This window comes from Sminthopsis crassicaudata, chromosome 1 (genome assembly GCF_048593235.1).
Source record: "Sminthopsis crassicaudata isolate SCR6 chromosome 1, ASM4859323v1, whole genome shotgun sequence".
Classification (NCBI taxonomy): Eukaryota; Metazoa; Chordata; class Mammalia; order Dasyuromorphia; family Dasyuridae; genus Sminthopsis; species Sminthopsis crassicaudata.
The window spans coordinates 573,098,491-573,119,818 of NC_133617.1; the positions used below are offsets into that span (position 1 = coordinate 573,098,491).

The window sequence follows — 21,328 nt, forward strand, 5'->3', positions numbered from 1 at the left end:
TTTTTGTATTAGTCACTTTGGCAAGTCATTCAAATCTCTTTCCCTTAACTGAATAAGCTGCTTTGAAAAAGAAAGGAGAAGCTGAGACTGAGGAGGCCAAGAAACGCCCCAGCAAGCTCTGTGTCATAATCTTCCAATGGGTAGAAGGCTCCAATGAATCTCTAAAATAATGATGTGAAAATACATATCATGACATAAAGTTAGGCTTTCTGTTTTTATTCAAAATAGACAATTTGAGTTGTAGGTTTTTTTAAAAATATATTTTTCAAATAGGAAACTAAATACATTTGTTTAATGAGACCATCAAACTAGGATAAAACACTGGTGAGACCATCAAACTAGGATAAAACACTGGTGAAGTTGTTGCCAATGATGATGGTATCTGTCATATCTTGTTGAAAGGACAAAAATTTTTAATCTGTGATTTTGATTCAGTAAGCTTAAAGGATTAAAGCCCTCCTTGGACTCAGAAAGAACTGGATTAAAATCACAACTTTAACATATATTAGTTCTATGACCCTAAACAAGTCTTTTTAATTTACTCTATGACTAAAAGGTACAGATATGATATTGATCAGGTATTAGTAGAGATGTTTCCATGCTGGCAGTTCCCCACATTGAGAAAATGGCAAATCTAGAATTTTATTTTCAAAATTAGTCACAGATCTGCCATTTTAAGTCCCTACCCTGATCATGCTTTCAATCCACTCATAGCAAAAGTCAGTCATTCTGTCAAGAACAGACAAGAAAGAACAGTAGCATTTCAGGGCAGAATTTCATGGATATCTAAAAAGAAGAAAAGAATATGAGCTCAGGATGGGAAGAATGCCAATGAAATCACTTTTCCCTGGAGGAAAGTAAGATGGGCAAAGGTTTCAATTATCTATCTTCACTTCGGCTGAATGTTCAAACTTGGTTTCATGAAAAGAAACACTGGCTTTGACATAGTCCCCTCAGAGCATTTACTACCCACAGGTCAACTCAGTGCTACTCATGTCCTTTCCATTTAGCAAAGCTTACATTTACCAGTCATGTACCAGGGGAGTAAAAATCGTATTGTGTGGCCCATGATGAAAACCAGAAGTAGGAGGGGGAGCAGATCATTGAGCAGAACACAAAGCCTCCTTTTCTGTTTCTAAAAGAAAATGACAGTGAAGCATTATTGGCAATACAAGAGAGTGAAAAGAGTCCTATTCTCAGAGACAGGAGACCTGAGATCCTGTCTAAAAGTAGCCATTTACTCATTTTGAAACCTCAGTTTCCATTTCTGTGAATTGAGAGATTTGTATTTGTAGATGTCCAAGGTTCTATCTACTGCTAAATATTCTATTGTTTTCTTATGGAAGGAAAAGCTAACTGCTTTCTTTTTAAAAATATCTGTCCATTTTAGGGCTCATAGTGGGTTGCAATCTGTAACACTGAAGGGACCCCAATGATGAGATCACAAAATCAGTACAGATTTGAGCTATATACTTTGTATCATATCTCACTGTCTGAAGGCTTCTACCCATCTATTTTTTTGCTCTTTTTCTCAGTGTTTAATTAGTTGTAATCAAAGGTTTATATTTGCCCTTAGGACAGATACAATCTGGGCCATGAAAGGACAAATTATCCTAGGTGAGAGATTTTTATTAGCTAGTAATTCCTTATCAAGACTGTCCTGTAGGTCTAGAATTGCAAGGGAACTAATGAAAACAAAGTCAGATGAAGGTGGTCTAGGTGTACCTGATCTAAAGCTATATTATATAGCAGCAGTCACCAAAACCATTTGGTATTGGCTAAAAATAGACCAGTTGATCAGTGGAACAGATTAGGTACAAAGGATAAAAAGGGTACATCTATAGCAATCTAGTCTTTGACAAACCCAAAGATACCAACCTTAGGGATAAAAATTCATTATTTGAAAAAAAAACTGTTGGGAAAACTGGAAATTAGTATGGCAGAAACTAGATATGGATCCACACTTAACACCATATACCAAGATAAGATCAAAATGGGTCCATGATTTAGGCATAAAGAATGAGATCATAAATAGATTAGAGAAACAGAAAATAGTTTACCTCTCAGACCTGTGGAGGAGGAAGGAATTTATGACCAGAGGAGAACTAGAGATCATTATTGATCACAAAATAGAAGATTTTGATTACATCAAACTAAAAAGTTTCTGTACAAACAATACTAATGCAAACAAGATTAGAAGGGAATTAACAAATTGGGAAAATATTTTTACAGTTAAAGGTTCTGATAAAGGTCTCATTTCCAAAATATATAGAGAACTGACCCTAATTTATAAAAAATCAAACCATTCTCCAATTGATAAATGGTCAAAGGATATGAACAGACAATTCTCAGATGACGATATTGAAATTATATCCACTCATATGAAAGAGTGTTCCAAATCACTACTGATCAGAGAACTGCAAATTAAGACAACTCTGAGATACCACTACACACCTGTCAGATTGGCTAAGATGACAGGAACAAATAATGACAAATGTTGGAGGGGATGTGGGGAAACTGGGACACTGATACATTGTTGGTGGAGTTATGAAAGAATCCAACCATTCTGGAGAACAATTTGGAACTATGCCCAAAAAGCTGTCAAACTGTGCATACCCTTTGATCCAGCATTGCTGCTATTGGGCTTATATCCCAAAGAAATACTGAGGAGGGGAAAGGGACCTGTATGTGCCAAAATGTTTGTGGCAGCTCTTTTCGTAGTGGCTAGAAACTGGAAGATGAATGGATGTCCATCAATTGGAGAATGGTTGGGTAAATTATGGTATATGAAGGTTATGGAATATTATTGCTCTGTAAGAAAAGACCAGCAGGAGGAATACAGAGAGGCTTAGAGAGACTTACATCAACTGATGCTGAGTGAAATGAATAGAACCAGAAGATAGCTGTACACTTCAATGCTGTATGAAGAGGTATTCTGATGGAAGTGGATATCTTCAACATAAAGAAGATCCAACTCACTTCCAGTTGATAAGTGATGGACAGAAACAACTACACCCAGAGAAGAACACTGGGAAGTGAATGTAAATTGTTAGCACTACTGTCTATCTACCCAGGTTACTTACACCTTCGGAATCTAATACTTAACATGCAACAAGAAAATGGGATTTACACACATATATTGTATCTAGGTTATATTGTAACACATGTAAAATGTATGGGATTGCCTGTCATCTAGGGGAGGGAGTAGAGGGAGGGAGGGGATAATTTGGAAAAATGAATACAAGGGATAATGTTATAAAAAAATTACTCATGCATATATACTGTCAAAAATTTATAATTATAAAATTTTAAAAAAAGACTGTCATGTGTGATAGATGCATTTTGCTCATTAGTTTCTCTTGTAAAATATTACTCTATTTTGAAAAGGCTCATTGACTACTCATCAGGATTTGGAAATTTATTTCTTACCTCACCACTAATGAGTGATGTGTTGAATGGAATGTTTTTGATGTGGGGCAAAGTAGTTTTTCAGTAGGGCACAGGCAAATTATGAAGCAAAAAAGAGAAAAAAATGTAGATAACCTGATGGATGGCCACAGAAGAGAGTCAGTTGCCAAAGGATGTCCTTAGCAAAAACTGTTTCTAAGTCAACAATCCATTTAATTGCCACCCCCCAAAAAAATTGAATCAATAACAGAGACTACAATTCACCTTACCAAGCTCATAAGACATTATATCTTGTATGTTGTCAGTCATGTCTTTTGTAAAGTTCACCACTGGGGATTTACCCAATATCCTAGAAGTCTTCCTCACTTTCTCCTGCTATCTCAAGATCAACAATGGAGTCCTCTGATCATTTGTCCATCTGTCATCCCTTGCTTTTACCAATTGACTAGCCTATTTTTTCTTTCAGTCATCCAGTTCCTTGACAGCAACCTTTAGCCCTACTTTTCCTGAGAGTTCCTCATTGGTTATATGTTGCACCTTACTCACACCCAACCTGTACCTCTTCCTTGCTTTGAGCTTGATGTTCTAGTTGAAGGCCGGGGAACATCCAGCCTATGGGCTATATGAGGTCCACAAATTCCTTTGCTAATGCAACTACAGGTTGAAATGAGGAGATGAAAGCTAAGTAAAACAACCTCTCCTTATTTAAGTTCCAAGTAAGTTTTGTATGGCTTGTGATTGATGTTATAAATATCCAAATGATCCTTGGACAGAAAAAAGAATTCTTCAGGTCTTCAGAGGCAATGGTTTCCCAAGTTCTGATGCCACAAAGCAATACCAGTAACCCAGCAATCTAATTAGTTTCCTGATAAAAACCAAAGGCAGTTTTATATTTAGCTATCAGAGGAATATACCGATTTACAACATTTGCCTGTTTGATCCTTTGTACATAAAAGGGATTTAAAAAAAGATTTAAAAATACTAAGTCAACATCCAAATTAAATAAGAAAACATGGCAAATTTGCCCTCCTTTATGGATTTGAGGATTTTGTTCATCTAAGTTTTAAATCAGTCAACCAGAGAGAGGACTCATTATGTATCTGCTTGAGTCTTTACCTTTAAATCCTGTTCAGTACAAAACTTTCAAAACCACTTTCTACCAGAGACATAATACTGTCCATAACGGCATTGTGTTGATTTTTTTCCAACCACCATACATCCCTTGCCAAGAACCACACACTAGGAAAAACACAACTCCCTGACACATCACTAGATAATTATTTTTAATGTTCCATATAATATGGAAAAGAAACAATATCTTCCCTGTGACTGAATACATATGTGGATGGACCAACATTGAGTTCAAACTATTGACTAACTCACACTTGAGTGAAGCCCAGTTCAATGCAGAGAGGAACCCCCAAAGCATACTGGCAAGGGAAAGAGAACAACAAAAAAAAAACATCAACGCTGGTCTCTTTTTCCCTCTCTCTAAAGCTTCCATCCCTCTGCCCAGTCCCCAACACTCTGTTCCCTTAATTCCACTCCCATGTGTACACACAATGAGGGAAGCTCATCTGGCTCTGGACTTGTAATCTGACCTGTTTTGTTAGTAATCAGGAGAACTGTGAGAAGAAGGATGTGTCTGTTGGAAAGAACACTTTCTTTAAAACATGAAGCCTCCTAATCTCAGAAGCTGAAGGATACTAATCAACATCAACTGAGGAATCTCTATGAGGTGAAAGGGGAAGTAAGTACTTAATTATTTTCTACTCACAATTCTCCCATGGGGAACTGTCAGACACACATCTGGAAGAATTAGGGCCAAACCACGTATGGTGTCTTCCAATGTTCAACACACTCTACTCTTTTCCATGCTTGACTCATCTTTAAATGGGGTTGTCTCCTTTTGCTGAAGTTAATATATTATTTTCTTACTTCTCAATTTGTCTTTTGCAAGATGACCAAAGTCCCAAGCTTTCTCATACTACATAGCATGTAAACTGAGCAGGTCATTGAGTTAGGATTACCTGTTATTAGTGGTGTGTGTGTGTGTGTGTGTGTGTGTGTGTGTGTGTGTGTGTGAGAGACACTAAGAAAATACATATGTCTATTTATTTAGAATATTTAGAATATAATTCTCTTTTTTCCAAAAAGCTGAATGTAGTCAATAGAAATGTTGATAAATGTAAAGACAGATGATCTGAATTCCCATCCCATTTCTAACACTTATTAACTGTGTATTCTTAGACAAATATGTTCCTTTACCTCCTTAGACTTCTTTCCTTATTTTTAAAATAAGGGGGTTGGATAAAAAAAGTTTCTAATATCTCTTTTAGTTCTAAATCTTTGATCCTATGAAGATTCTTATGATGAATTGTTACTGGAGTTTTAACAGCTAGTTTTGTTCTCATTATTCATGCTTTTTTAATTTTCTTCTTCCTGCCCTTTAAATTCAACATATTTACCAAGTCTCTGTGATAATCCTGCTTTTTCACTCTCTACACACTTTCCTTTGATAATCTTATCCACTCCCACTATTTCACCTATCAACTTTATTCCAATCACTCCCAAATCTATCAATCCAGACCTGAGCATTCCTGTGAACTCCAGTCCCACATTTCCAGCATTTTGTTGGTACCTCAGCATAGGTTTAACATAGGTTTCATCAACTTTGTAGGTCAAAATTAGATTCATTATCTTCCCTACAAAATTCAGCCCTCTTTCTACCTTTCCTACTTTTACTGATGGTACGCTCACCCTACCATTTTTCCAACACCCATGTGGAGGGTGAAGGAGAAGTTGCCAAACTAGTCCAAGTCTCTCATGTTTTCCTACTCATCTCCATTTAAATTGTCAATTCAGCTCAAACATTTATTATCTGTTTTCTGGGTTACTGCAGTATTGTCCTATGATCTTCTGCCTTCAATCTTTCGCCTCTTGAATCCAGCCATCAAATAGCTACAAAAATGATTCCCGTTATGTATATTACCCTTTTCCTCAGTAACCTTTTGTGGGTCTCCCTATTGCCTATGGAATATAATCTGGCATTGACATGACTCCCTTAACTGGGGAAGAGAATAGTTAATCTATGATCCATCCCTGTGTGAGGGATAGAGTTTCTGAGAGCCAAGGCCAGAGAGATTCTAGTGCTTCTAGCTTTTGGCTTCAAGAGAGCAAACACACAAAATCTTAGGTTCTCTTTATGGAAAGGAATCTAGAAGGAGAAAAAAGATTTTGGGAAGAAGTTAAAATATAAAGGAGCCAGTGTCTCAAGATATTCCTATCATCAGTTTATTATATAAAATATTTGTATAAGTTACAATATTCTACTTGAATATAAGTATTCAAGGAATTTCCCACTTGAGTATAATCAGAGACCATCTCAGTTGAGGTATTTTACTCCTAATGGAAAATCTCACTCAATATATTATCTAATATATCATCATCTATATAATTTATCTGATTTATTCTTGCTTTTAGCTGAGATAAATGAGTTTATTCACCGTTTGCTATTTGTGCAATTAGCATTTGGTAGGAAAGAACTAATGCCTTTGGATAGAGCTCCTTACCCATTAAGATATAGTATCAGAAAGGTGATTTGAAATTAAAAACTATTTCCCTTTGATCAACAATATTTAAGGGAATGAAACAGATTAATATAATCATAGCCTGTAATATCCTCTCTAAGAATACCAAAATGGACAGCCCAAATATGCTCTCCATTTGGCAGGAATTAGATTCTCTTGAAGAAGAATAGGTAGAGGAAGGGTTCTAGAGATACCCATTTACAATTTCCTGTGATCCACACACACACAAACCCATGTGGATATGCAGAACATGGGAAATACTTGTACCTTGAAAATATAAAATATGCTTAGCTCAGCCTTCAAATCTTTCTACAATGACTCCAGACTAACTCCAGCTTTATTTAATATTATACCTATTCGTACATTTTTGTTCCCATAACACTAATCTATGTTAGTCATTTTTGTTTTTGTTTTCCCAGACTTGTGCTTCTCTTTCCTATCTTTCCCTTTGCAAAAGTTGTGCTTCTTTTCTAGAATGAACTTCATCCATCATTTCTACCGACGGGAATCTTTTCTTTTCCCCAGAGTTCAGCTGGGGCGCCATCTCTTTCGTGAATCCCTCCCTAATTTCCAATTTGGAGAAAATACCTCTTCCTCCTCAAGTTTTCTTAAAACCCTTTGGATTTCTCCTTTGCTTTTACCACATTCCTTCTGATTTTTTTCATATATATATATATATATATATATATATATATATATATATACTTATATATATATGTATATATGTATGTATGTATATATGTATTCTATAGCTCCATGCATTCTTTAAGCTTCTTGAGTACAGAGATATGGGGCTTTTTTTCTTTTTACTCTTTGAATTCCCAACACTTTTAAGAATTATGCAATTTTTCACATTTGACTTGAAGATCTAGTTCAATATAATGGAAACAGCATTTGAGCTTAGAGAAGCAAGATCTGGATTTCAATTCTGGCTCTACTATTTTTGACAGTATAATTTTGAGAAGGACACTTGACTTGTCTTAAACTCCAGTTTCTGAATATGTAAAATATCAAGAGACTATATATCTTAAATTCCTCCCAGATTTAACAATTTTTCATTCCAGAATATTTGCCTCCAATTGTTGTTGTTTCAATCTGCTCTGGAAATACCTGGATGCCCAGTTTAGAAAGAGGAAGGCTGAGATGTACATGGGCAGAAAAGAGTAGAATGGTAAATGGTGTTTTTTATTAAAAAAAAGTTTCATGGTTAGTAAATGCCGAGAGCATGAGATAGGACACATCTTCTCACTCTACATCTAATTGGTTACACATTCAAGAGTCATGCTATAGACTTCTTAAAGATGTGCCAGGCTCCCCAGAAATCTGAGGCTATCTCTTTGGAGACCACTAGTTTGCAGTGATCACTCTGTAAAGCAAAAGACAGTTATAAAATGACATTATTATTCTAAGAGTTTTCTACCAATGTAAATGAAAGGAGTTTTAAAAGCTGAAAATGTAATGAAATGCCAAGGACCATACTCTATAACAAACCATAATGTGGCAAGGCTCCTAAAGAGTGGAATTTAGGGCAAAGCAGACAGAAATCTTTGATCTCTTGGAGAAAAATGGAAGAAAATGTCTGAGAATGGATGTTGACATGCATGTCTATTTTAGTTACACAATAGTTGGATTTTCCATTGTATTATATCCAGGTGACACAGTGGATAGAGTGCTGAATTTGGAATGAAGAAGTCCAATCCTGATTTAGACATTCATCGTATGATCCTAGTCAATTATTTAACTTCTCAGAGCCTTAATTTCCTTATCTTGAAAATGAAAGGATTGAATTTAATAGCTTCTATAATTTCTTTACCTCTAAAACTCAGATCACATGAAACTCTTAACAGCTAGTGTGTGTGTGTGTGTGTGTGTGTGTGTGTGTGTGTGTGTGTATAGATGTATGTTGTTGTTGGGGGTAGTTTCAGAAGTTTATCTTCAGTCTTCTTCCTTAACAATAACAACAACAAAAACAAAACCCCCCAAAATTGTTCTGTTCCCTGGAACAGAACAATTGGTTCCAATTGATGTTGTGTCAATCTATTAAGAAAATACTAATACACAATTTAGAAGGGGAAAAGATGGGAACATGCAAATAGGCATGTTCTACCCTACAACTTTAGCACAGCTATTTGAGAATTCTCTTGGAGAACTTCACCAAAACTGGAAGGATTTAATGCCTGACTTTTCCATTTTTTTGTTCCATATAAAACTGGATTCTTCCTACTAAGGGAATCTTGTAAGTTTAACTAAGATGTTAAAATCACCCCTAATAGACAAATTTGCATCAGAACAGTTTTCTTTGATGCCAAACACAAAGCAATACTATCAATGAATAGACTGGAACCTTTCCCAATTATCTTCATATAAGGAACTTCCTGATCTATCAAGTAAAGTTGACTTTTCCATGTATATTCAGAATATAGTAACTTGATAAAATTAATGTATTTTAGGATTTGATTTGAAATATATATGTGAACATGCAAAAAGGAAAAGGAAATAACTCACATTTAGACTTCTATATACAATATTCACACATACCGGGGCAAAAAGAGTACTCCTATTCAAAGAAGACTTAATTGCTGAGCTCTGGATTCTGTCTTCAGTCCCAGGTCCTTAACTTTGGCTCTTCCTCTAACTCTCTGGGTGATCTGGAACACCACAACTTTCCTGGAGTTCAGCTTCCTCATCTATCAAGTGAAGGGGTTTATGGAAATCATCTTTAAAGATCTCTTCCAGATACAACAATCTATGAGTATATGGATGGAAGAAAAATGAACAGTATTTTATTTTGTTATTCTTTGTGTATTTAGACCTGAGGTCCTTTTCTGGGAATAAGGGGCTTCCCAAATACTTGTCAAGCTATTTTGAATCTAAATCAGGAATTTTCAACATTTTTAATGCCATGGAGGCATTGGCAGTCTGGGGAAGACCATGACTTCTCCTCAGAATAATGTTGCTGTCTATGTTCATAACTGAAGGCAATACTACGTTTCAGTTAAAGGTTAGTGAAAATAAAGAAGCAATGTTTTTCCCCGTACAAGTTCTTCAGTGTCTGAAACCTATCCCAATAATAACAATACCTGATCTACATTAAACCAGACATATGAGCTGAGCCAAGTAAGAGAAACACAATAAGTTTTTCTTGGAGGAATGGAGCTGCCATATTTTTCAGAGTGGGTCTTGGTTTCCTTGCCTTTATCTCCTTCAGGTATAAATTCTTGGGGGTTCCAGGGGAAGATTGCTGGGAAGGGCTTTGTTTGAAATTCAGATCTTGAAGATTCATAGTAGAAAAAAGTTTTGCAAATCTAATGAAAGTGCTACAGATTACTCCTGATTGGCCATTAGAGAATACACACAAGAGAGAAATCTTTTGAATTTAATCAGTGTGGAAAGTCTCTTAAGATGCAGTTCCATTCTTGCTTCATATCAGACTCCACAATGGAGAGAAAACTTTTGAATGTAATTCTTGTGAAATGCCTTTAATACAAAGAAAAGACTTCACATGAGAAAATCCACGCTAGGGAGAAGCCTTATGGATATAATCAATATAGAGAGGCTTTCATATTTCCCGAATTCTTTTTTAATAATAGTTTTTTTTTTAATTTTCAAAATATATGCATAGTTTTCAACACTCACCCTTGAAAAACCTTGTGTTCCAAATTTTTCTCCCTGTCTTCTCCCCACCACCTAGACAGTAAGTAATTCAATATAGGTTAAACATGTACATTTCATCTAACCATATTTCCACAATTTATTTTGCTGCACAAGAAAAACCAGATCAAAAAAAGGAAAAAATAAGAAAAAAGACTAGCAAACAACAACAAAAAGGCGAAAATACTATGTTATGATATGCAGTCAGCCCCCAATGACTCTCTCTCTCTCTCTCTGGATGCAGATGGCTCTCTCCATCATAAATCTATTAAAACTGACCTGAGTCACCTCATTGTTGAAAAGAGCCAAGTTCAACACAGTTGATCTTTACATAATCTTGCTGTTATTATATACATTGGTCTCTTGGTTCTACTCACTTCACTTAGCATCAGTTCATGCAACTCTCTCTGTGAAGTCCGAGTTATCTCCCTGTTGACCTCAGAATCAGCCAGAGTCAGGAGCAGCAAAAGTCTTTAGGGGGAGAAGTAAAGGAGATAGATGAAACTGCCACAAGCTCTCCACCAACAGACCTCCCTTCTCCTCCAAAGTGACTCTGGCTTGTCTTACTCCACTCCCTAATCCCTCCTACAATTATCTGTATACACCAAAAAGATCCAACCAGCACAGGATAGTGAGAAAGGCCATTTTCCAAGCATTTGCTAATAGAGTATTGTCCAATAGATAATTAGCTTTAAGTGTTCAGTTGTCTGATTCTAGTGCACCTATTTAGAGTTTCAGCCCTTTACATCTCTCCAGGCCTTTCTGAAATTAAACTGCTGATATTTTCTTATAAAACAGTAATATTCCATAACATTCATAATACTATAACTTATTCAGCCATTATCCAATTGATGGGCATCCACTCAGTTTCCTGTTCCTTTCCACTACAAAAAAGGCTGCTGCAAACATTTTGTAGATTCTTTTCCCTTTTTTATGATCTCTTTGATATTCTCTTAATTCTTGCTCCACACAGAGGGTCATTCATTCCTCCAGATCTATATCTGGCCATTGGACCCAGATGGCTCCAAGGTGGTGACCTTGCACTGAGAGTGAGGGATGGCAAGCAAATCATTAAGAATGGCCACAGAGATGTAGGAAAGGAAGAGTCACTGTGAATCTGACTATTATGTCACCCCATCATCTTGGCTGTGCTTGGATTACTTGCCATCTAGAAGAAGGTATGGGAGAGAGGAGGGAGAAAAATTTGGGACACAAGGTTTTACAAGAGTGATTGCTGAAAACTAACTGTGCATTTATTTTGAAAATAAATTTATTAAAATTATTATTAAAAAAAGAATTAGGGGAATATGAAAGCACCTCCCTTACTGAAATCCAATTCACTTGCATGTCATGGCTTTATCTCCCTGATGTCATGGCTTTCTTTGAGAATAAAGGACAAACAATAACAATATCCAGGGTCTGATTAGTGTTACCTCAATGACTTCTGACTCATCTTGGCTTTCTTAAGTATGAGCAGTGGATGATAATAACCTGAGCTTTCTCTAGACTTGACACAACAAAGCTCAGGGATTTGGCCCTCCAGGGATCTCATTCCTTGAAAAGCCTTGTCTTGATTGTATTATGAGTTTCAGTCCCAGCTCTAAGTGGGAGTTTGGAGAACACTAAAGGGGAATCAAAGGGTTGCCTGACATCATATTGGGCAGTAAGCATCAGAGACAGGATTTGAATCCAGGACTTCTGACTCAAGAATTAGTGATCTTTTCACAAAGATTTCATTGCCTCAGCAAGAGGCAAAATGAAAGCATGATGCATTCAATGTTCACAAAAAACAGAGATGAGAAGTATAAATGATAAATTTTGTTCCCTAGGTTAGTTATGAATTTTATTATGGTATCTAGCAGTTCCTCATCCTGTTGCCTGATACCATAATAATTAGATTCATAGGGACTCTTCCCTTCCTACATGTTTGTCTCAATGATCTGCTTGCCATCCTTCACCCTCAGTGCCTTTTTTTTTTATTAAGGAGGTTCCCTTGGCAGATCTGAGATCCTTAAGAATTTTTCATAGCAAGGGCAATCTATAACCATGGCAGTAGAGGAAAACATTCTCTTGTGGTTTCATTAATTTAGGGAAATACCATACAGAGAATGTATTCTATCATTGAAGAAGAACAACTGTTCCACAGTTGAGTCTAAGACAATTGAGAATTATTGGAAGTTTCTCTAGTATCACACTGACTGTGTCTGTTAGAGGTGAATCTTGGACCCAGGTCTTGCTGGTCTGAGGCTAGCTCTCTATCTAATATGCCATGTTGTCTGTATGAATAAAATAAAGCTAAAATTGAGGCAATTATATAAAGAAGGGGGAAAATTACTTTTCCCTTAGATATACAGAAAACCATAATAAAAAAATGCATAAACAAATAGATAAATGAGTGGATGAATAAATAAATAAGGAGATAGGTAGATAGATGATTGCATAGATCGATGATATAGAGGCATGATTTATAAATTTTTCTCCTGTTCTGAATTATCCACATAATTAACCACAGACATGTTTCTAAGGAAAACAACTCTTTTATCATTCAATGCTTTAAGTTTTATTTTGTTTCAATTTTTGCTTGAAAATACATCTGGGGATAATGCGTTGTTCCTTTCCCTTAGATCCACTTTGCTCTGTCCTATCAGAAATCTGAGTTATGTCAAACCCCTGAGGTTGAATTTCCCCTATAAATCTGTTTATACATACATATATATATATATACATATATATGTATATATACATATATATGTATATATATATATATAAATATAAAAAGTTGCTCTTTTCTCCACTTGTGTAACAGTAAGCAAAACATTGAAATATAAAAGAATGATAGCAAGATAGTGATTTGTTCCAGGAGCATTTCAATCTGAAACCTATCAAATAAAAAAAGGATAAAATTTTTTATAAAGATAATAATAACTAGCATTTATTTAATTGTAAGTTTAAGGATTATAAAGTACATGTGTTATTTCATTTGATCCTTTATCTGTGAAATAGATCTAATTACTATCTCCATGTTGCAGATGAGGAAACTGTAGCTCAGAGTTTAAATGACTTACTCAGGAGCATTTAACTAGTAAATATCTGATACAGAATCCAAACTCAGATCTTTCTGAGTCTAATTTCAATGTTCTATCCACTAGGGCTTTCAGAGAGCATTTCCTCCTCCTCTTTAGCCTCCTGTTCTTTCTGCTCCTTTTCTTCCTCCTCTTTTTTCTCCTCCTCCTCCTCCTCCTCCTCCTCCTCCTTCTCCTCCTCCTCCTCCTCCTCCTCCTCCTCCTCCTCCTCCTCCTCCTCTTTCACCACCCACTCATTTTCTTCTTCCTTTTCCTTCCCTTTCTCCTGCTTTTCTTGGTTCTCCTCCTTCCCCCTTCAAGCTCTTCCTTTTCTTTTCCCCAAATGTCTCTAAAAAGGCAAAATTGACTCACTGTCATAATTCAATATGATTTTTAATTTTCCTCACCTACCATAGGCACTCTCCCAACCAGGAAACATACCAGCAGATTAATTCCCCAGAGTATGAATACTTCCAGAGGTAGGGTATTTTGTGGGGTTATACTTTTAACACTATAGTATTTGAGCTCCTCCTGCTGCATTTTCCACTAAAAATAAGCCAATAGATACACTTAGCTATTAGAAAAAGTGTTTATAGGGTGACACGCTAAAAACAGTAGTATCAACATATACCTTGCCCCCAATAAGCCTGGGATGCTCTCTCTCCCTAAAACATACTGTACAAACATGAGAAGTGGGCACAAATTCAGAGAACAATGATAGTGAAACACACATTAATGGAATACATGTAACCATAAGAAATCACAATTGGAGTACTTCTGGGTCCCCATACTCCTTCTCCTTGTAGAGTGCCTCTCACACAATTCTACCTCAAGTGAGGCATCTCTGCTGGGAAAGTTACTCAGTTATTTTCTTGATCTTTTAACATGCAAACAAGGTATTCCCAAGCATCTGGTACCTTATAAGATGCTAATGAGGTTACAAATCCCTTGGAAAATGCCCTCTGCATCCAGAGAGAGAACCATGGAGATTGAATATAGATCAAAGCATAATACTTTCACATTTTCATTTGTTTATTATTTGTTTGTTTTTCTTACTGTTTTTTCCCTCTTGGTCTGATTTTTCTTATGCAACATGACAAGTATGGAAATATGTTTAAAAGGATTGAACACGTTTAACGCAGAAAACACATTTTACATTCTTTACAAGATATGAAATAATTTACTGACATCTTAAAGCAGCCATCCTTTAAAATGTGAAAATTAAGTTTTGTATCCTCTCTCCACTTAAACATTTGTTGTGTGTGAGTAAGCATATTTATCTCTAGTCCAAATTAACTCTCTAATCACTACAATAACTTGGGGATAAGGGTGAGGGAGAGAGACACTGAAACATATCTCCCTTGCCTGACTATTAAATTCTCTGAACTTTTCTTCTTTGCTCTTATCACTCTATGCCAAACAAACTAAACTAGCTGTTTCTCAAGCTCAGCACTCTAAATTTTCTCTCTATTTTTTCACATGTGTTCCTTATATTTGGATTAGTCTTTCTCTTTCCTTTTATCTCTTAAAATCCTACGTTTAATCAAAGCTGAGCTTAGGTGCTGTTACTAGAATTCTTTCCTACCCAGTTGCTGGTATCCTATCTGTCCTTAAGTTACTTTATATTTACTTAAATGTGTAGGTACTATATTTCCCTAGTAGTACTCATATAAGAGTGCAAAAACTGATGGGTTTTTTTTTTTTTTTTGTCTTTATGTCCATGGTTGGGCACGATATATTTTTTCACAGAGCAGATACTTATGCTTATTGTTTGAATTTGAATTGAATCTTCACAATTCATTAACTGACTTGTACTCCTTATCAAACAAAGTAGCTAATTGCCCCATGTTATATGGGGACCCTCCCTCAAATATAATTCTGTCTAAAATCCTACTATGGAGGTTCATTGTGGGAAGATTAATATAGTGGCCCATGTTTGTAAAAAAATGCCAACAACTTTGTTGAAGCTAATCCATTAAATTATTTTAAGCTATTAAGAAGGAAATATGAAATAGGGAATAGAGAGAAAGCTTAAGTTATAAAGTTTTGTCTTCAAGTGCTGCTATTGACACATACTGGATATGTGACCCTGGGAAAGCCTCTAAGACTAAAAATTGATGGGATGATATCAATGCTTTAATGTTTAATGAGTTATCATAATGATAGAACTAGATGAATGTATAAGACATATTTGAGAATTAAACAGGACAGAGAAACAGAAGAAGTAGAGAGATATTCATAATATGGGGTTCTGCTGCAGTAAGATATTGACACTAGGATGAGGAGCAAGGGTTTGCCACATGACAGGAACTGAACCCTCAAAAGGGGTTGTAGGAATTCCCATCAATTTTTTTGAAGGAAGATGGAACTTGTTCCTTGTTAAGAATGTTGTACATTGAAGCTCATTATGCCCAGTTTCTTTTTTTAAAATATTTTTTTTATTTTTCCAAATACATGCAAAAAAGTTTTTAATATTCACCTTTGCAAAACCTTGTGTTCCAAATTTTTCTCCCTCTCTTCTCCTGTCTTCCCCAAAACAGCAAGTAATTCAATAGATGTTACATTTGTGCAATTTTTCTAAACATATTTTTATATTTATCATACTGCACAAGAAAAATCTGATCAAAAGAGGGAAAACCATGAGAAAGAAAAAACAAACAACAACAACAAAAAGGTGAAATGCTTTGGTCCACATTCATTCTCTACAATTCTCTTTCTGGATACAGATGGCACTTTCCATAACAAGTCTAATGAAATTTCTGCCCAGTTTCAAATCCCAGTATGAAAAGAATGATTCCAACCATGTGTACACCCATATATTTTCACTTCTTGGACTAGTTTGTGAAGAATCCCAGAAGAAAAATGAAAGTAACTGCATATAATGAGTAAGTTTGAGAGATTTGTATAGAGGATAGATAAAAAAATAATTTATTTCAAGTTCTAAGTTCAAATAACAGAACCAAGTAGTCAGCAAATATTGTTAAATGGTTTTGTTCAACCAATATACAATAGAGAATTACAAAGTATTTTCCATACAAATAAAGTCAAATTTAAACAGTTGGAGAAATATTAATTGCACATGGGTAGGCTGAGCCAACATAATAAAAATGACAAATATACAATATACATAAATTAATTTACTTATTCAGTGCTATACCAAACAGTTGAAGAAGTGTTTTATGATATAGAAAAAAACAATGTCAAAATTTCATCTGAAAGAACCAAAGGTCAAGAATATCAAGGGAATCAAGGGGAAAAAAATGTGAAAGAATGAGGCCTAGCAGTACCGGATCTGAAATTGTATTACAAAGCAGTAATTTTAAGGTTTTAAGACATAAAGTGATGGATCAGGAGAATAGAATAGGTACACATTATGCAATACCAAATGACTATAGTAATCTGATGAATGCAAAGATTTAAGCTTTTGGGAGAAGAACTCACTACCTGACAAAACTTACTGGGAAAGCGGGAGAGCAGTTTTGCATAAATTTGGTATAGACCAACATGTCACGCCATATACCAAAATAAAGTCAAAATGGGTACATGATTTAGACATAAAGAGTGATATCACAAGTAAATTAGGGGAGCATGGAATATTTTATTTGTTTTATCTATGGATAAGGGAAGAATTTATTACCAAACAAGAGACAGAGAACAATACAGGTTATAAGATGGATGATTTGGATGAAATTAAATTAAAAGAGTTTTGACAAACAAAACCAATCAAGCTAAGTGTTTTTTAAAAAGCAAAAAACTGTGGGGAATTTTTACAGCAAGTTTCTTTGAAAAAGTCTCATTTTTTTTTCAAATAGAGAACTGAGACAAATTTAAAAGAATGTGTCTCACTTCCAAATTGATAATAGATCAAAGGTAGTTTTCAAAAGAAGAAATCAAAGCTAACTGTAATCACATGAAAAAATGCTTTAAATCACTATTGATTAGAGAAATGCAAATTAAAACAACTCTGAAATACTAATATACACTTACCATATTGGTTATTATAATGAAAAAGAAAAACAATGTGTTGGACGGAATGTGGAGAAATACAGATACTAATGCATTGTGGGTGGAATGAAATGATCTAACTATTATGGAGGGCAGTTTGGAAGTAAACCAAAGGATATAAAATTGTGTATACTGTTTGACCCAGCAATATTACTACAAGGTCTATAACCCAAAGACATCAAAGGAAAAGGAAAAGCAATTTCAAAAAAAAAAATTGGAAATTGACAGTAGGCTCATCAGTTGGGGAATGGTTGAAAAAGTTGTGGCATATGAATATTATGGAATAGTATTGTGTTATAAGGAATAATAAGCAGGATAGTTTCAGAAAAAAAACATGGAAGACATATAAACTGATGCAAAGTGAAGTGAGCAAAACTAGGAGAACATTATACATAGTAACAACAATATTGTATGATGATCAATTGTGTTTGATTTAGACATTCTCAGAAATACAATGATCCAAGATATTTCAAAGGACTTTTGATGAAAAATACTACTCTCCTCTAGAAAAGGAACTGATGGAGTCTTAATAAGTATCATGACATATTTTTAACTATTTTAAAATTTTTGTTCTGTTTTCTTTTGTAATAAGGTTAATATAGAAATATGTTTTGCATGACTGCACAATTGCTTGTCTTCTCAAGGGGGGAAGGAGGGAGAGAGAGAATTTGGGATTCAAAATTTTAAGAAACAAATGTTAAAAATATTTTTTACATGTAATTGAAAATGAAAAATAAAGTTTTAAAAAAGAAATTCCAGAAAGAGTTTCACTAATATAGTATTTTCCCTCATCTTATAAATTCTATATTCCTTTTCCACCACTTGATTTTTCACCTTTTCTTTTTTTACATAGAGTGAGAAATACTGGCAAGGATGTTAAATGGGACCAAGCATAGGAACTTTGTGCTAATAAGTTCCAAGAAATACCACATGTTTTTAAAAGTGGCTGTGGGCTGGAGGTGGAGTTTTTAAAGGAAAGGGGGTTTCTTTACTCAGTCTAAGTATGTCACTAAATAGGGCTATATCCTAGTGTGATATCTTAAGAAGAGGAATTAAAAAGAAAAGTAAAATTTATGAGGGCTTAGAGCTACCTGGAGATAGCCTAAGTCACACTGAATACAAATATTATTTTATTGGATGCCTGTGACAACTCCTCTCTTGTGCATGTTAGTTTAGAATTTTCTTTAAAAGGTTCAAAGAATTTCTTTAGTCCTTGGTTGGCTCTGGGAATTTGGTTGGCTTATATTACTGACATTACTTCCTCATCACCGGAGGACAAAATAGCCACAAGATACTGCAAGGGCATGTTTTCAGATACTTGTAAAGGCAGATTCCATGGGCTCTTCATTCAGCCAAATCAACTTAATGTCCTCAATGCCTATTCTTATTGAGTATTTTTTTTCCTTTTATGGCTAAGTAAATTTCTTTTTGTTAACTATTGAATGAGCTAACTGCCTCATTTTGTTGCAATATTGAACATAATTTTCAAGAAGAAGCTTATAGTCCCTTAGCCTTCAATGAGCAAGAATCACCCTAGGTATCACTCACTAGGCAAATAAAGAGCTCTGTCAAGGGTCAAATGTATCAGGTTGTCATCTACTTCTGTCTTCTGTGAAAGAATATTGTGGAAGGAGTAGGAGAGAAGAGAAATGCTTGAATAAGAAGGTAACTGCAGTTTAGAAGTTTTAACTACTGAAAAATGTTAGAGTTTGAATTTGGGAGAGAAAACTTTGGAAAAATGGAAGAAAATTTGAAAGAGAATTTTTATGTTGAGATTTTTTCTTTGACTTCTATTAAAGAAAGTAAAAGAAGAAAAAGAGCATTGAGAGGGAAGTTAATAAGGTTCATGGAAAATAGAGGAGCAAGGCCTTCAAGAAGGGGATTCTAGAAGGAAAAAGAAAAATAATCAGCAAAGGGAGTTGAAAAGAAAAAGCAAGGAGATTTCCCCCTTTTATATTAAGATAGGAAATTAAATTGATGCAGTGGCTTATTGAGGGTGACAAGTGAGTGAAACAGATAAGAAAGGTGTTATAAGGCAGAAAGGGATATAAGGTATAGTTGTATTTGTTGAGGCTAAGTAACATGAATTGACAAGCCACTAAGAGGTGAGGATTAATTACAAAGTTTTTTTTTGTTGTTGTTGTTTTTTAAGAAGAACTTAGAAGAACTTTTTTTAAGAAGAACTTTAAGAAGAACTTAGAAGTTATGAATACTCATAAAAAATATAAAAAAATCTGAACATCTTAACCGATATGCAAAGGAGAGATGATGTTGCAGTGGTTTGCATGGAATGAGAAATGTTTATGTTTTTGCTATATTTCAGTCCCTTTGATCATTGTTTCAAGTGTAAGTCAACCATTCTCTTTCAGGAGGACAGAGGCAACTGTTATAAGGCCTTATGACAGCAATAAAGAGGTTTGTTTTCTTCAAAGGATTCTAATATCCAAGCCATAATAGAAACCCTCTAAAGACTTGTCAAAATGGATGAATAAAATCTATTTTAGGTAACTCATTTAGGCATAAATGATATCTTCTGAAAGAATTTAAAACAATTGTCAAAGATGACAAAAATCTATACACAAATATCCAAAGATTAAGCCATAAGCAAGATTAAATGAAGGTCCTGGTATGAGTACAAAAATTGTACATTATGAGCATCATTTGATATGTGGTTGGATACAGCCTATGTTTAGATATGTCTGTGAATTCACAGGATACAGGCATTAGATGAGGTTTTTTGTAGTAGTAGATATGGGAAATTAGGTGAGTTTAGAAGCAGTTTGATGCTAGCTTGACAGAAGGTCTCTGTTTCAATCATTTGTTTCAATCATTTTCAACTTTTCAGGACCTCATTTGAGATTTTCTTGGCAAAGATACTGGAGTAGTTTGTCATTTCCTTCTCCAGCTCATTTTACAAATGAAACTAAGGCAAAGAGAATGAAGAAATTTGCCCAGGGTCACTTAATAGTGTCTGAGGCCAGTGGGCATAAGAAATTAAATAGGAATTTGGAGGGAGTTTTGCAGGAGTCTCAGACAATACATAGAAGACAATAGATGATACAGAAAAAGTTTAGAAACTCAGAAATGCATAAAATATTTGTCTAGCACTGTGTAATATCAATATATTTTATCTTGTACTTCTCAGTTTTCTCTTCTGATACAAAAGGCAGGGTCAAAAATTTTATACAGATTTTCAGATTTCAGGGGTACCACATCCCTAATTCTTATGATGCAGAAGTGATAACTGTATTATCTTTATTTTATAAATGAGAAAATTGAGACAGACAAAGGTTTTGTGACTTACCTAATGTCATCCAACTAGAAAAGTATAGGACTGGATTTGAACTTAGATCTTCCTCATTTCATGTCTAGTGCTCTAATATTTAACATAAAAATGCCAAGAGTGACATGAATGGAAACAGAGATTGTATACCGACCAGATGACACTTAGGAGGATATCTAACATAATGGATGACAATCAAGATCCAAAAAACAAACTTGTAACAGGGATAGAGCATTCAGATAAATTTAACAAAAATGAAATCCAATCAACATAGATTTGAAAGACTTATACTTGTATTTTTTAAAAAAATCTATTTCACAACTATAGGA

The 21,328-nt window shown here is 34.9% G+C and overlaps 2 long non-coding RNA genes across 3 annotated transcripts in view; one reads left to right on the top strand and one right to left on the bottom strand.

The window, feature by feature from the left end:
* Positions 1-11,181, bottom strand: part of LOC141555332 (uncharacterized) — a 108,755-nt gene extending 97,574 nt beyond the window's left edge. For both annotated transcript variants that reach the window (XR_012486161.1, XR_012486160.1), the window contains exons 1-3: positions 11,027-11,181; positions 10,635-10,685; positions 9,537-9,744 (exon numbers count right to left, since the gene is read on the bottom strand). This is a non-coding gene — a long non-coding RNA (uncharacterized LOC141555332). The remainder of the gene's footprint in view (positions 1-9,536; positions 9,745-10,634; positions 10,686-11,026) is intronic.
* LOC141555337 (uncharacterized) overlaps positions 5,022-21,328 on the top strand; it is a 46,717-nt gene continuing 30,410 nt past the window's right edge. The window contains exon 1 of the long non-coding RNA XR_012486163.1: positions 5,022-5,158. This is a non-coding gene — a long non-coding RNA (uncharacterized LOC141555337). The remainder of the gene's footprint in view (positions 5,159-21,328) is intronic.